The 14,253-nt window shown below is 35.5% G+C and overlaps 1 long non-coding RNA gene across 1 annotated transcript in view; it reads left to right on the top strand.

The window, feature by feature from the left end:
• The window catches only part of LOC138175512 (uncharacterized), an 89,594-nt gene extending 76,500 nt beyond the window's left edge, over positions 1–13,094 (top strand). The window contains exon 3 of the long non-coding RNA XR_011172014.1: positions 8,364–13,094. This is a non-coding gene — a long non-coding RNA (uncharacterized lncRNA). The remainder of the gene's footprint in view (positions 1–8,363) is intronic.
• Positions 13,095–14,253: the final 1,159 nt, after the last annotated feature.

Genomic DNA, 14,253 nt, shown 5'->3' with positions numbered 1-14,253 from the left:
AAGTAAAAGGATGGTGAGGGGGGACCATAAGGAACTGGGAAAGGAGCTCCATTCTCTGTCTGGACTAAAAGTGATGAGTTTCTGTGGTTGAAACTCATTAGTCTAGGGGACTGAAAGTCAGCCTCTTGAGAAATCTCCTTCTTCCCTATTCTCTGTTTCTGATGAAATCATTCCACCACAGAACAACCTTTAGAATAGTTCTGTTCCTTTAAACCATTTAAATTCATTGCCACAAAACTTGTTCTTATTCTCCATGGTAAATATATTCTTTCCCAGCTTGCACAGCTTTAGCTGATTTCCAAAGTTAGCAGAAGGTGCACTGATGACAGTTGGCAGCATGGTTCACTTCAATTCTGTTTGTGGATTTGCCTTTTATAGGGAGCCACAAAATAGGAGAATGGAATCATGACTGAATGAATTAGGGCCAAACAGAGAAAGGTACTTATGCCTTCTGGAGCAGGCTGTAGTCTCACATGTGAACAGGAAGCATGGATCATAAGGCAGCCTCTCTCCTGTCACTTTATAGACTCAATTTAGTTCATAGATAAATAAAGCTTTTATTAAGTTCTTACTATGTGCTAGGCACTGGACTAGGGATACAAATAAAAGCAAACAAGATGGTCCTTGTCCTCAAAGAGCTTATATTCAGTTGGGGGAAGATAACTGTAAAGGGATACAAGAAAGGAAGTTTAGAAAGTAATGCAGAAAGTGATAGTAGCATGAGGATCTCCTTTCTAGAAAGATAAAGCAACAGGCTCACCTTGGGGGAGTGAAGAGGGTCTAGGGGTTCAGTTGAAATTTATGGTGTAATAGACATTTTCGGTCAGTGAGATCAGATTTAGAATTGGAAGGAAACTCAGAGGTCAGCTAGTTCATTTTATTCATTTTACAGATAAGGAAACAAACTAAAGTCCAGAGAATTTAAGTTGTTTGTCCAAGGTTACATAAATGGCATCAGAAATGTAATTTGAGATCAGTAAGGGTGGGTCTTGGAGGTATCCACAACAGCAGGAGTTCTCAACTCAAAGTTTGTTCTCAACTCAAAGTTCTCAAAGTTTGGGAGTTCTCAACCCAGAGGAAGTAAGAGGGTTGGATAACTGGTCAGAAAGAAGTCACATAGGACACTTTGCTGGCACTGGGTGAAGGGTCTGACTGTTTGGCAGTTCCATTGCCCATACGCAGTTTTGGATCACAGTTCCGGGGTGGAGAGGAACATGTAGTCAGTCACAAGGGAGCAGAGGCCCTGGTCACAGTCCCAAGGCATAAAGGAATACACTAGTACTTACAGCTCCATGGGAACAGAGATCCTGGTCACATTCCCAGAGATGAGAGGAACACTAAAGCTTGTGGCTACAAAGGAGCAGGGGTCCCTCCTGAGTAAAGATCAGAGTGCAGCCCAGGAAAGTAGTGACCACATAGCCCTCCTCAGATCATACTATTTGGGAAGTAGTGAAAATTTGCAGAACCCCAGAACTAGCTCTGAAAACAGTAGCATAAAAATGTCTGAAACTTGAGACAGTGTCTCCCCAACTCCAGCTTACCAGAGCCCAACTTTAACATAAAGTTAAATCACCACTGTTATTCCATATTGTATTAGAAATGTTAATTTTAGCAATAAGAGAAAAAAAGAAATTGAAGGAATTAGACTAGGCAAAGAAGAAACAAAGCTATCACTCTTTGCAGATGATATGATGGTATACTTAAAAAATCGTAGAGAATCAAGTGAAAAAAACTACTTGAAATAATAAACAACTTTAGCAAAGTTGCAGGAAATAAAATAAATCCACATAAATCATTGGCATTTCTATCTATTACTAACAAAGCCCAATAGCAAGAGATAGAGAAATTCCATTTAAAGCTACTGTATACATTATAATATATGTGGGAGTCTACCTGCCAAGACAAATCCAGAAACAATATGAAAACAATTACAAAGCATTTTTCATACATATAAAGTCATATCTAAATACTTCAGAAAATATCGATTTCTCATGGGTAGGCTGAGCTAATATAATAAAAATAACAATTCTACCTAAATTAATTTACATATTCAGTGCCATACCAATCAAACCACGAAAAAATTATTGTATAGACTTAGAATAAATAATAACAAAATTCATTTGGAAGAACAAAATGTCCAGAATATCAAGGAAATTAATGAAAAGAAATGCAAGGGAAGGTGGCCTGGCTATACCAGATCTCAAATTGTATTAGAAAGCAACAATCATCAAAACTACTTGGTACTGACTAAGAAATATAGTGATGGATTAGTCGAATAGGTTATGCATACAAGACACAATAGTCAATGACTATCGTAATCTACTGTTTGATAAACCAAAGACTCCAGTTTCTGGGATAAGAACTCACAATTTAACAAAAACTGCTGGGAAAACTGGAAAATAGTATGGCAGAAACTAGGCATATGAACAGGTAGTTTTCAGATGAAGAAAATAAAGCTATCTATAGTCATATAAAAATACTCTAAATGACTATTGATTAGGGAAATACAAATCAAAACAACTCTGAGATACCACATCACACTTGTGAGATTGGTTAATATGACAAAACAGGAAAATGGTAAATGTTGAAGAAGGTGTGGGAAAATTGGGTACTGAGGGTCAAGTTGTGAACTGATCCAACTATTCTGGAAAGCAATTTGGAACTATGCCCAAAAGGCTATAAAAATGTGCATATGCTTTGACCTATCAATGCCACTTCTAGGGCTGTGTTCCAAAGAGATCATAAAAACAGAAAAGGACCCACATGTACAAAAATATTTATAGCAGCTCTTTGTGGTGGCCAAGAATTGGAAATTGAGGGGATGCCCATAAATTGGGGAATGGCTGAATAAGTTGTGATATATGAATGTAATGGAATACCATTGTTCCATAAGAAATGATGAGCAGGTGGACTTCAGAAAAACCTGGAAATACTTACATGAACTGATGCTGAGTGAGGTGAGCAGAACTAGGAGAACACTGTACATAGTAACAGAAACATTGTGGGGTGACTAACTTTGATAGACTTATCTCTTTTCAGCAATGCTGGGATCTAAGGCAACTCCAAAAGACTCATGAAAATGCTATCCATATCCAGAAAAAAAAAAACTATGGAGTCTGAATGCAGACTGAAGCATACTTTTTGTTTCTTCTTTCTCATGGTTCCTTCCATTGGTTCTAATTCTTCTTTTCAATGTGACTAATGTGAAAATTAAAAAAAAAAACATTAAGTTCAAAGTCAAGAAATGGGCTGGAAAAATGAGCAAAGAACAAAAAAGCACTTGACAATAAAAAACCACTATGGTGGCAGCAAAGAAGAGATATAAACAAAAGCCTCAAACACAAATGCAAATTGGGCACAAGCCCAACATGAATTCCTGGAAGAGTTAAAGAAAGAGAAAAGAGTGGTAGAGGAAAAAATGGGAAAAGAAATGAGAGTGATGCAAGAAAATTATGCAAAGAGAATTAACAGCTTGTTAAAAGAGGCACAAGAAGTACTGAAGAAAATAACACCTTAAAAAACAGAATTGACCTAATGGTAAAAGAGGTACAAAAATTTCTGAAGGAAAGAACTTAAGAAGAATAGGCCAAATGGAAAAAGCAATGCAAAAACTCATTTAAGAAAAGATCCCCCTAAAAAGTAGAATTGGCCAAATGGAAAAAGAGATATGAAAATTCACTGAAGAAAATAATCCCTTAAAAAGTAAAACTGGGCAATTAGAAGCTAGTGACTTTATGAGACTTTAAGAAACAACAAAACAAAGTCAAAAGAATGAAAAAAAGAAGAAAATGTGAAACAGCTGACAGAATAGATTGAAGAGAGAAAATTTAAGAACTATTGGACTATGTGAAAACCATAAATGAAAACTCCCCAAACTCCCATGTTATAGTCAAATTCAAGAGCTCCCAGATCAAGGAGAAAATATTGAAATAAAGAAACCATTCAAATATCATGGAGCCATAGTTAGGATCACACAAGATTTGGCAACTTTCACATTAAAGGAGTAGAAAACTTGGAATATGATATTCCAGAAGGCATAGGAGCTATGATTACAACCAAGAATAACCTACCCATCAAAACTGAATGTAGTTCTTCAGGGAAAAACTGGATATTTATTTAATGAGATAGAGAACTTTCAAGCATTTCTGATGGAAAGACCATAGCCAAATAGAAAATATGACATTCAAGCACAAGAACTGAAGAAAAATATCCAAAGATAACCATGAAAGAGAAATCATAATGGATACAATAAGGTTAACTGATTTACATTCCTATATGGGAAGATGATATATGTAACTCCCAAGAACTTTTATCATAATTAGGGCAGTTAGATGGTATTTACAAAGACAGAAGACATGGGGGTGAGGATGGTTGATTGTTGTTGGGATGACCTAAAAATAATGAAAGGATGAAAAAGGGATGCATTGGGAGGAGGGGGAAAGATGAGAAAGAATGGGAGAAATAATCTCACAAAAAAAGAAGTACAAAGGGAAGCATTTTTACAGTAGAGGGAGTAATGGGGGGAGTAGTACCCAATGCTTGGAACTCATTCTAATTAGAATTGGTTCAGAGAATATGTATGTATGTGTATATATATATATATATATATATATAGATAGATATATAGATATATATATGTATATAGATAGATAGATAGATACATGTATGTATGCATGTATACAAACACACTCAGTTGGGTATAGAAATCTATCTTACCTGAAAGGGAAGTGGGATGGAAAGGAGATAAGAGAAAGAGAGGTGGGAATGATAAAAGGGAGAACAGATTGAAGGAGGCAGTGGTCAGAAGCAAAACAGACTTTTGAGGAGGTACAGGTAAAAAGAGAGAGAGAAAGAAGGATAAATAGGAAAAAAAATGGGATGGAGGGAAATATACATAACTGTGAATGTGAATGGAATGAATTCATCCATAAAATGGAAGCATATGAATGGATTAGAAACCTGACTCTAACAACATGTTGTTTACAAGCAACACACTTAAAAACAGAAAGACACAGAGTTAAAAGAAGGTGCTGGAGCAGAGTCTGTTATGGGTTAGCTGAAGTGAAAAATGCAATCATGATCTCAAACAAAGACAAGCAAAAATAGATCTAATTAAAAGAGATCCATGGAAACAGATGAGTTAAACTAGATTGAGGTTAACCAACAGGTCTCAAAAACCAGTTGGTGAGCTCCAAAGGAAATTCAGGGTCAGAATAGTGTCATTTAAATTCCCAGGGAGTAAAGGGGTCCTCAGGTATCCATCTTAAGTCTCTCAAACTGATGTGTTTAAGGCATATAACCTTCCCAGTTTTCATCAAGGGAGAGGATAGAGCTGGTTCTTAAGCTGTCTAAAAATGAGGGTGGGCCCAAGAGGGAGAGGGATATTACACAGGACACCCTAAGAAAGGTGAGTCAGAAGGAGTGCACTTCAAAAACCTTTTTGCCTCATATATTATTCTTGCTATTTAGATAAACTGCCACTCAATGAGTCTTCTGCCTATGGTTAGGCTTCTCATAGGCATGTTAAAATCAATTAGAGCATAGTATGCTTTTCCACTCCTGTTTTTTTTATTTTTAAATTAAACAAATTTTAAATTAATTTGTTTACTTTTAGTTTATAACATCCAGTTCCACAATCCCTTGAGTTTCAAAATTTCTCTCCTTCCCTCTCCTCCCCCCTTCCCCCCATGGTGGCATACAATCAAATACAGGTTCTACAAATACCTTCACATTAAACATTAGTCAAGTTGTGAAGAAGGATTATAACCAATGGTCCACTCCTGTTTTTTTTTTTCTAGAAAAAAAGATAGAACTCTTAATTAAGGTAGCTAAAAGGCAGTAATTAAAATTATTTTGTTTAACAGGATATCAAGTGTACAATTTAGAGCAATATTTAAAGAATGAAGCAAATATAGTCATAGAAAGGTAGTGTGACAAGAGCCTCTCATCCAAGAGCCAAAATACTTGAGTTCCAGTTCCTGAACAAATCACTTAATGCTTCTGAGACTCAGTTTCTTCATCTGTAAAATAGGAATAATAAGACTTGCATTACCTAACTGACAGGACTGATGTGAAGAAAGCATTTTGTAAACTTTGAAATACCATATAAACTTCAGTTCTTCATAATCTTCATATTATTATTCTATTTGTATAGCTCATTAGCATATCTTTAACTTCTCTTAATCACTGCTGAATCTGACTCTGGTTTCATCTTCGGACTTGAGTAGAAAACACTTTTCTTCCTCTGAGTCCTTTTTAGTCTGTCCAAGTCTTGTCAAGAGTTTTTCAAACTCTGGGGCTCTCGCAGTTTCTCTTAGAGGGACAAAAAGCTGGTTACATTTATTGCCCACTTAAAGAAATAGCTTTGCTGTCAGTGTGATAAATAAAACACTGAATTTGGGCTAAGACCTAAGTTCAAATCCCAACTAAGACACTTTAGTGGTTATTTGACCCTGAACTTAAATTTCTCTGAGCCTCAGTTTGCTCATCTCTAAAATGGGGATAATTATAGCTCCTATCTCCAAAAATTATTGTATGGATAAAATGACTAGATATATGTAAATATAATACTTTGCAAACTTCAGTGTTGGGTAAATGCAATTTATTTTCTCATTCTCCTTGATGAAATACCAGGGATTATCTGTAGTTAGCTCTGATTCTCTCTTCACTGCTTTCAGTAAGGATTCTGACCAGACCACTCCACTGAAACTTCTTTCCACAGTTATAGATAATCTCTTAACTGCTAAGATTAATGGACTTCTCACTGTTCTCATTCCATTTGAACTTCTGCAGCTTTTGACACTTTTGTGTCAACTCCTTGAATATTTTCCCCTTCCTTCTCTTCTGTGAGACCATTCTCTCTTGGTTCTCTTACATGTCTGAATCATTCTTTTACAGTCTTTGCAGGATCATCAGTCATCTCCTGCTCATTAATTTGGGGGTAGGAGCTCTCCAAAGCACTTAACTAGGAACTTCTTTCTAAATTCTTTCTTGCTAGTCTCATAAATTGTCATAGGTTCTATTATCCCAATGATGCTCAAATTCTATATATGTAGCCCTAATCACTCTTCTAATTTGTTATAAGGGAGGGTTCCAGACTCATATTGTAACTGCCTATTGGGCATTGCCATCTGGATGTTCCATATGAATTCTCAAACTCAACATGTCAAAAATATAAGTAGTCTTCCTTTCCTCCAAATTTTTCTATTTTCTTTCAGTTTCCCAGGTACTTAACATCAGAGTTTCCCTTGATCTCTTTCATCTCTCCATGTCTCATCAATTGACAAGCTTATCAATTTTTGCATGGATAGCATGCCTTGCATCTGTCCCTTTCTTTTCAATCATACTTCCACTTATCATTCTACCCATTCATCACCTCTACTGACTATTGCAGTAGCCTCCTAATTAGCCTTTCTGTTTTCAGGCTCTCCCTCTCCAATCCATCCATCACAAAGCTCCCAAATTAATATTCCCAAGATGTAGTTCTGACCATGTCATTCTGTACTCAAACATATTCACTGGCTCCCTATTGCCTCAAGAATAAAATGCACATTCCTTAGTTTGGCATTTAAGACTCTATGTTATATGACTCCGGATTGTGATTCCATACTTATTTCATAATACACATTTTTACACACTCCCCATTCTGTTTCCTGATTTCAATATTCTATTGTCTACACCCTGACCTTTTCAGAGGTTGTTTTCTGTTTCTAGAGAATACTCTCTTCTCACTTGTTCCTCTCAGAATTCTTCCTTCAAGATTCCATTCAGATGTCTCCTTCTCTTACATAAACTCTCTTTTTATCCCCCAAATTTTGGGTCCTCCATCCTTAAATTTTCTTCATGGCATAGGAATCAGCAGTGTCCATACATGAATATGAGAGTTAACATGTTTTATCTGAGGAATAGAAAGAATGCCAGTTTGGCTAGACTGCTGAGTGCCGAAGCAAGAATAATGTCCAATGATGTCAGAAAGATATGTCAGGAATACCTTGTTTTATTGCACTTTGCTTTATTGTACTTCACAGATATTTCATTTTTTAAAAAACATATTGAAGGTTTGTGGCAACCATTTGTCAAACAAGTCATTGGCACCATTTTTCCAAGAGCATGTGTTCACATTGTGTCTCTATGTCACATTTTTGTAATTCTTGCAATATTTTGAGATTTGTCATTATTATTGTATTTGTTATCATGATCTGTGAACAGTGATCTTTGATGTTATTATAGTTGTTTTGGAGTACCATGAATTTGTGCCCATCTGAGATGGCAAACTTAACCAATAAATGTTGAGCATATTGTGACTACTGCACTGACTGACCATTCTCCCATCTCTTTCTCTTCTGGCCTCTCTCTTCCCTCAGATACAACAATATTGAAGATTATTACATAAATTTAATTGATCAAGCAACGACAGGATTTGAGAGGATTGACTCCAATTTTGAAAGAAGTTCTATTATGGGTAAAATGCTATCAAATAGCATCTATAATCTGCTATAGAGAAATCTTTCATGAAAGGAAGACTCAATGTATGCAACAAACTTCATTGCTGTCTTTTTTTTTAAGAAATTGCCACAGCTGTCTCAACCTTCAGCAACCACCACTGTGATCAATAAGCAGTCATCAAAATTGAAGCAAGACTCTCCACTAAAAAGATCACTACTCGCTGAAAGCTCAGATGATGGTTAGCATTTTTTTTCAATAAAGTATTTTTAATTAAGGTTATATACATTGATTTTTTAGGCATAATACTATTGTACACTTTGTAAGCTACAGTATAGTATAAAAATAACTTTTATATGCACTGGGAAACCAAAAAATTTGTGTGACTCACTTTACTGCGATATTGACTTTATTGTGGTGGTCTGGAACCAAACCTGTAATATCTCTGAGTATGCCTGTATTGGAGCCAAGTTGTAAAAGGCTTGAAGAGCCAAACAGAGGAATTTATATTTTATCCTAGAGACAATGAAAGCCACTAGAGTTAATTGAGCAGGAGAATGACATGACTAAATTTGTGCTCAAGAAAAAATAGTTTGGTAGCAGTGTAGATGGACTGGACTGGGGAGAGGCTTGAGGCAAGGAAGTCACCTAGGAGACTGTTAGAATAATGTATAATAATCACTTTTCATATTTTCCTTTGAGATTCTTTACCTTTTTGTCTTCCAGATAAATTTTGTTAAATTCTATAAAGTCATAATTTTGGTAGTTTTATTGTTATGGCACTGAATCTAAATTAAATTTAACCAGCATTGTCATTTTTATTGTATACTTCTATGAACAATGAATTCTTTTCCAATTATTTGGTTTTTCTTATTTCTGTATCATCGTTATATTAATATAATTCTTGTTTGTGTCTTGATAGGTGGACTCTCAAGTATTTTATACATCCTATAATTATGTTAAACAGAATTTCTTTTTCTCTTTCTGCTGAATTTTGTTAGTAATATACCAGAATGCTAATGATTTGAGGGGCTTATCTATATGTTATATTAATTTTGTTTATCTCTTCTTTGATTTTCAAAATGCCTATTTTCTGCTTTTCTTGGTGTTTTTTTAAAAAGAGTTGGATATCTGATTTATTGATTTGTTCTTTCTCTTTTTTCTTGATTGAAAGTATTTAGGGCTCTAAATTTTCCCCTAAGGACTTCTTTGGTTGCATGACATTATTTATTAATTTTTATTGATGTCTTTTGTTCTCACATGACAGTCATTTCCTGTTGTGACATTCAACAGTCATTGAACCTTCCTTATAACAAAGAACAAAGAGTTAAGCAAAATTTACTAATAGAGTGATCATATCTACCAATGTATAAAACACATTCACCCTCCTAATTTCCCACCTCTAGAGAGGAGGGAGGGATTTTTTATGATTGAGAATGATTATTATGTCAGTTTGGATGCTTTTTAGTGATGTCTTCATTTCCATAATTCAGGTCATTCTGTATATTCCTCCACTAGTTCTAATTAATTCACACAGTATCAGTTAAAATAAGTCTTTGCATATTTCTTTGAATTTTCTGTATACATTAATTCCTTATGGGTAAGTATTCCATTATATTAATATACCATCATTTGTTTGGTCATTGCAAGTTAATGAATACTCACTTTGTTTCCAGTATTTTGCTACTGCAACAAGCACTGTTTATGGAAGGTATTGCTGTATTGAGCCTTTTAATATTTAACCTACTCTTAGTATATGCCCATTAGTGAGGTGTTTGGGTCAAAAGTTATGAATACTTTCGTGACTCTTCTCACAGAACTCCAAATTTTCTTCCTTAAAAAAATTTTTTATTGATATTCTTTAAAAAAAATCACTGTCACTTTCTAATGACTCCCCACCCACATGCCCAAGGAAACCCAACCTTGCAGCAAAGTACAACTAGGCTAAGGAAAACAAATCCACACATTAAATGGGTGAATAAATAAAAAGCATTTATTAAGTGCTTATGACATACTAAACACTATGCTAAGCACTAAGGACACATATATAGAAGTAATATAGCTCTTGCTTTCAAATATTTATACAGGGAAGATATATAGAGATTGCTATATATGTATATATGCACACGATACGTATATGTACACACATGCATGTATGTGTATACACATGCATGCACGCATGCTAGGGAAGGGAGTTACCATCTGGAAGTCACAAATATAAGACAACAATGGGATAGTTCACTGAAATGTCCTTTTGTTCCTTTTAGCTTAATTTTTTTAAATTTCAAACTTAGAAAACACCAAGTAAACTGAGCATTTTCACATATGAAGCAGAACAGAAAAAGAAAAGAAATTGAAAATCCAATTATATACAGCTTGCTTTTCCTTCTACGTGTATAATAAATTCATTACATCATTTTCAAAGCTATCCTGACTGTGTAACACTCCCTTTCCAGAGGCGATAGTCATGTCGATTTGGTTACAGTTTTCCAAACAAGAGTTGGAAAGAAAAGGTGGGGAGAGAGGATGTGAGCCACAGCAGAAAGGAAGATGACAAGCATATGGAGTGCCAAGGAACATCGATCCCAGAAGTTCAGCTTCTTCCAGGCATGCTCTCTAAGGGTCTGATCTAGAGGCTGAGGGAGCAGCAGCAGCCACATCAGACAGTTTATACATCATTCCTTATCTGTAGGCCACTACCTCTTTGCTTAAAGGAGGTAGGAATGCCTCACCAACAGTTCCCTTTCACCAGTACCATCTATGTAAAACTAATTGTTTGTAGCTCTAGGTTCTAACATAAAGAAACAATTTGTAATAGACTTGGACATTCCATCCCTTTGGTATTCTTGACTGATGCTGCTTAAGTAGGATAGTACATGAATATATGGATCCATTCACTTGCCTGTCTAGAAAGTGTCCTTGTAGAACTATTTACTTTGTCCTATGCAGATACTGGATGGAGTGGGTTGCAGTAGGAGCCAATAACCAATTCATCTGTCTCTAAAGCCAGGATACCTGCTGGTCAAACAAGAGCTCTGGGTGATGGCTTTGACACTTTCTGGACCCAGAGCCGTCTTTTGTGCACTGGAGTTTGAACCAATATTGGTAGGGGAGTGAGTCAGGAAGTGAAATATATTCGCTGATTTGACAGCTCATATATTACAGTTTGTTTTAGTGGGTCTTTCCTGCTAGATGCAGACAGCCTGGGAAACATCTAAAATCCATGTCTGTGTCTGGAGTGAGAAAATAAAGAAGACCAAAAATTAAGGAATAGAGGAGACTGTTTGCAAACACATCCATAAGGTGCTTGTAATGGATGAGTTCCTCTAGAAAAATAAAGCCTATGTCAGGCAATCATTTCTAATAAGGACACTTTATTTACCTGGGTATGTTTGGTGCCTTGTATTTCTGATAAACTGAATGCAAATCTGAGTTTTGTAAATTAACTCCTATTCTTCTCCACCAAAATTTTCTAATGGGTCATCATAATGTGGAGGTATTCCTGGGTTATTTTTCTTTTAAAAAAATATTGACACTTAAAACAGTTGTTTATGCCCAAAGGGCTATACCCTTCGATCCAGAAATACCACTGCTGTGGTATTATATCCCAGAGAGAGAAAAAATTGGAAGGGGACTTATTTGTACAAAAATATGAATGTCAATCATCTGGGGAATAGCTAAACAAGTTGTGGTATATGATTGTCATGGAGTACTATCTTGCTATAAGAAATGATGAGCAGCTAAATCACTATTGATTAAAAAATGCAAATCAAAATAACTCTGAGGTACCATGTCACACCTGTCAGGTTGGCTTATATGACAAAACAAGAAAATTATAAATGCTGGAGAAAATGTGGAAAAATTGGAACACTAATGTATTGTTGATGGAATTGTAAACTGATCCAATCATTTTGGAGAGCAATTTGGAACTATACCCAAAGGGCTTTAAAAAGTGTACACCCTTTGACCCAGCAATACCACTTCTAGGGCTGTATCCTAAAGAAGTCATACAAATGGGAAAAGGTCCCACATGTACAAAAATATTTATAGCAACTCTTTTTGTGGTAGCAAAGAACTGGAAACTGAGGGGATGCCCATCAACTGGGAAATAGCTGAACAAGTTGTGGTAGATGAATATAATGGGATACTATTATGCCATAAGAAATGATGAGCAGGCAGACTTCAGAAAAACCTGGAAAGATCTGTGTGAACTAACGCTGAGTGAGGGGAGCAGAACCAGTAAAAAGTTGTACACAGTTACAGCCACATTGTATGATGACTAACTTTGATAGACTTGGCTCTTCTCAGCAATACAAGGTTCTAAGACAACTCCTAAAGACTCGTGGTGGAAAATGCTATCAACATCCAGAGAAAGAATAATGGAGTCTGAATTCAGATCAAAGCATACTATTTGCCCACTTGGTTTCTTCTTTCTCGTGGTTCATTCCATAGGTTATAATTCTTTTTTGCAACATGACTAATGTGGAAATTTGTTTAATGTGAATGTATATGTAGAACCTATATCAGATTGTACACCATCTTCAGAGGAGGAGGGAGGGGAAGAAAATTTAAAACTCAAAAGTTTGTGGAACCGAATGTTGTAAACTGAAAATAAATAATTTTTTAAATTCAAAAAATGAATTCAAGCTTTAAAAAAGAAGTGATGAGTAGGCTGATTTCAGAAAAAACTTGGAAAAACTTACATGAACTGATGTGAAGTGAAGTGAGCAGAACTAGAAAAACATTGTGCACAGTAAAAGCAATATTGTACGAAGATCATACTGTGAATTACTTAGATATTCTCAGCAGTACAATGATCCAAGACAATTCCAAAGGACTCATGATAAAAAATGCTATTCCTGTCCAGAAAAAATGATGGTGTCTGAATGCAGATCAAGGAATACTATTTTTCCCTTTTATTGTGTGTGTGTTTTTTCCCCTTTAGGTCTGTGTCTTCTTTCACAACATGACTAATATGGAAATACATTTTGCGTAATTGCATATGTATAACTTATCTCAGATTGCTTACTGTCTCAGGGAGGGGGGGTAAGAGAGATAGGAAGAAAATTTGGAACTCAAAATTTTTTTTTAAATGAATGTCAAAAATTGTCTTTACATGTAATTGGGAGAAAATAACATTTTTTAAATAGTTGTCACTTAACAATGAACTTCCCACTCCTAACACCACCAAACCTTCCCTTGTAACAAATATATACAGCTAAGCAAAACAAACCAATACATTGATCTGTTTGACAATGCATGCTTGATTTGACACTTAATAGTCTATTGCTTCTCTGCTGAGAGGAAGGAGACATTTTTTATCCATAGGTCTCTGAAGTCAGTACATCAAAACATTGGTCAGAATTCTAATGGTTATCAATGTTGTTCTCGTTTACAGTCATTTTGTAAACTGTTCTTGTGTCTGCTTACTTTACATCACTTCATACAAAATTTCCCAAGTTTCTCAGGATTCTTCATATTCACCATTTCTTATGGTACAGTCATAATTCATTACATTCACATAACACTATTTAGCCATTTCCTAAACTAGGGAAATCCATTTTATTTCCTACTCTTTGCTACCACAAAAAGTGCTACTTTTTTTTGGTGCTGTTTTTTGGTTATGTTTTTTTTTCCTCTGTCTTTAACCTCCTTAGGACATGTGTCTAGTAGTTGTATTATTCAATCTAAGGGTAACATACACTTTAGTGGGTTTTCAATTACAGTTCCAGTTTGTTTTTTGGAATGATAAAGCCATTTTGCTGCTCCACCAACAATGCATTAGTGTGTCTATTTTCCTCCAGCAATGAC

This window comes from Petaurus breviceps, unplaced genomic scaffold, assembly GCF_028583685.1.
Source record: "Petaurus breviceps papuanus isolate PSGF00001 unplaced genomic scaffold, PetGlider_PUasm1.0 77, whole genome shotgun sequence".
NCBI classification, from domain to species: Eukaryota; Metazoa; Chordata; class Mammalia; order Diprotodontia; family Petauridae; genus Petaurus; species Petaurus breviceps.
This window is presented reverse-complemented; position numbering and strand designations above follow the sequence as displayed.